This window comes from Nelumbo lutea, chromosome 6 (genome assembly GCF_056320005.1).
Source record: "Nelumbo lutea isolate HS-2025 chromosome 6, American lotus-T2T, whole genome shotgun sequence".
In the NCBI taxonomy this organism is placed as follows: domain Eukaryota; kingdom Viridiplantae; phylum Streptophyta; class Magnoliopsida; order Proteales; family Nelumbonaceae; genus Nelumbo; species Nelumbo lutea.
In genome coordinates, this window is record NC_142689.1 from 35,759,175 (window position 1) to 35,762,645 (window position 3,471).

General features: G+C 35.5%; 1 long non-coding RNA gene across 1 annotated transcript; it reads left to right on the top strand.

The window, feature by feature from the left end:
- Positions 1–605: 605 nt before the first annotated feature.
- LOC148848523 (uncharacterized) lies at positions 606–1,835 on the top strand. Its single transcript, XR_016100267.1, has 3 exons — positions 606–1,406; positions 1,519–1,578; positions 1,704–1,835. It is a non-coding gene; the product is annotated as an uncharacterized LOC148848523 (long non-coding RNA).
- Positions 1,836–3,471: the final 1,636 nt, after the last annotated feature.

Sequence of the window (3,471 nt, forward strand, 5' to 3'; positions counted from 1 at the left end):
TCCTATAATTTTGTCTTCTATAGCTTGTCATGTCATCAAAATTGATACTTATTAGCCTCTTTAAGTTTTCTATTACCAAAATAAATTAAAAAGAATTTTTTGTATGATATAATGACTATGATTTCTCCTTTTTTTTTCATTATTTTCCAAAGAGAGAAAAAGGAGTAAAACCATAGGTAAAGTGACTCCAGAATTAATAATTTTGTCACTTGGCATTTAGCATCAGTCCCAAACTAAGACCTTTAAGTTTTCTATTACCAGAATAATTTTTGTCACTTGGCAGTTAGCATCAGTCCCAAACTAAGACACGAAATCAACCTTCTTGAAAAAACAGAATTAATAACTCCAAAGAAACAAGCCACTTGGAAGTTTAGCATCAGTTTCTTGGCACTTGGAATTTAGCATTAGCCGAAGCCACCTAGAAGCTACAATATTCTGTCTAGAGAAAACAAACCACCTAGCATCAGCCAAAGAAAAAGCCACTTGGCAGTTAGCATCATTGGTTTGATGCTATGTTCAGATAGGTCTACTGATGACCTTGCCCATGGTCATGGAAATTGAACTAGAGAGAGGTTTCAGAACTGCATTAGGTGACATAATAATCATGCAACTTCAGCTCTGTGCTGTATTCTTTAGTTTCTCTCTTGGGACAAAAGGCCATTATTTTGGGCGTACAGTCTTGGATGGGGGGTGGGGGCAAGTATAGAGCCACTAGGAGAGGCTTTGTGGTGCATCATGAAAAGTTTGCAGAGAATTACAAGATGTATTCAAGGAGTCATTTTGTGAAAGGAGTAGAGCTAACGATATTGCTGATAGCATATGAGATTTATGGAGCTGTAGCTACTGATTCTACTTCTTATATGCTTCTTACAAGTTCAATGTGGTTTCTTGGATGTTTGCCCCATTCCTTTCTAATCCTTCAGGTTTTGAGTGGCAAAAGATAGTGGAGGATTGGGAAGATTGGACTAAGTGAATAAGCAGCAGAGGTGATATTGGTGTCCCAGCAACCAAGAGTTGGGAGTCATGGTGGGATGAGGAACAAGAACACCTACAGTATGCTAGGCTCAGTGGACGGTTCTGGGAGATTGTTCTTTCTCTACGTTTCTTTATCTATCAGTATGGAATTGTATACCAACTTTGTCCCCAACAATAAAAGCATCAGTTTATGGTTTGTCCTGGATAGTCATTTTGGCCATGATGATCATCTTAAAGATTGTATCCATGGGTAGGAAGAAGTTTAGTGCAGATTACCAGTTGATGTTTAGACTGCTCAAGTTGTTCCTGTTTGTTGGGTCTATAGTAACTCTGGTCATCCTGTTTACATTCCATAGACTCACAGTAGGAGACATCATAGCCTGCCTATTGGCCTTCATGCCCACCTTAGAAAGTCTTGTTTGTTTTCTAATGTAATGATAATATTTTTTCTTGATAAATGTTGGTATTTTTATTATCAAAATATTCTTTGTTTAGATATATTATGGTTTGAGATGTATACTAAGTTTGTATGTTTTTGGATAGGTTCCTGATGATGGCATGGACCCTCTTCAGTTTCTAGTCATAATATTAACAATCAAAATTGTAAGAATACAATTTAAATATTATTTTATTTTTGTTATTATATTGCATACAAACTTTAGTCTGGATCGAAAATTTATATTCTTTTATCTAAAACTTATAGAACTTTTCTATTATTTTTCTCACAGGTATACCGTATGGTGAAGCAAAGCATGTGATCATGTAATTTTGTACTTTTGATGGTAAAAGAATTTTGGAAGCAAATCTTTTTGTGATTTCTAGTGTTTAGTGTTGGGTTATTTTGAATTATGAAAGATATATAGGATCGAGTAAATCTTTCTTTTTGTGAAGAGGGATCGAGTAAAGCTTGTGATCATGGAGTTTTAAACTTTTTTTTTTTGTTGAAAGTTACGAAAAACTTCATTTATGATACTTGTACAGATACAATATGGATATTGTATAAATTATGTGCATATGGTTATATTCAATTAATGAAATGTCTTTTGTTACAGATCTATTTATCCAGTAAAATGTTTATATTAAATGATGGAAATTGATAAAATAGTCATTACAAAAGTAGTTAATAATGCCGACATATAGATCAACATGGTATTGTCGTAAACATCTATAATGACAAATCAAAATATCCAATATTGTCAAAATAAATATTAAATGGAACCTATAATACATATTACCGACGGAAATATATTAACCGTTGTTGGTAGAGGTAATACAACTATACCGACAGAAATATCTATCGCTAAATCTATTACGACGGAAAACTTAATGTCGGTAAAGGTATTGTATTTATACCGACAAAAATATCAGTCGCTGAAACCATGCTATGACGGCGGTGAATCTGTTGCTATATGATATTACAACGGATGGTGAATCTGTCGCTAATATATTATTGCAACGAATGATGAATCTGTCGCTAATATATTATTACAACGGATGGTGAATCTGTCGTAATATATTATTGCAACGAATGATGAATCTATCGCTATATGCTATTACAAATGTCAGTTTAACTGTCGGTAAAGGCAATGCATCTATACTTATTACAATGAATCTGTCGCTATATGCTATATATTATAGCATCGAATGGCACATTAGGAATATCTACCGTATATTGATTCTCATTCTCAGAGTTTCTGCTTGCACAACATCTGGTCGGAAATTTTAAATCGTAAATCGTAAAATTAATGGAGAAAAAAACATCTGGTCAGAAATTGGAATGGCGGATCAGCATGAAGAGGAATAGTGATTCTTATCGTTTCAATGGAGAAAAAAACAGTGAGCAGCGATGACAAGCGAAGCAGCAGCAGCTCAATGGTGTCGGCAACAGTGGAGGATGATGAAGCAGCAACAATGGTGGAGAATCAACGATGGAGCCGATGACTAGATCAAGCAGAGCAGCAACTTAAAGAACCAACGGCAACAAGATGGAGTGGAAGAGGAGAAACGCAGAGCCGAGAGGTGATTTCTGAGAAAAAAAGTCGAAGAGACACTCTCAAGCTTATATGTTGTTGGGGGGCAATTTTGAGATTTTCCTTTTTTATCTACTCACCCTTCACTCGGGAAACCAATTTACCCGAGTGTCGCAATGGTATTGTTTACCCGACCAACTGATACCCAGGAAAATTAAACTTGCCGTGGGTTCCACATAATTTTAGAATTCGAATACGGGTAAATTGGTCAATGGGATTGACCAAACTTTCCCCCCTCCACTTCAGTACTTCACGAAAAATGAACATGGCCTAAGTGATGAACTTGTGTAAGAATCTTTGGAGGTCTCCTATTTATAGAGGTTCCCTAGGCTATGTTTGATTTGAAGGAAAAAGTGGGGAAAGAAAGAGAAACCTTTACAAATCTTGTATGAATTTCCCTGTCTTTCCCTATTTTTTCCTTCAAAGGAAAACTTTCAGTGAAGATTTTACCAGGTGTCCATGCAGT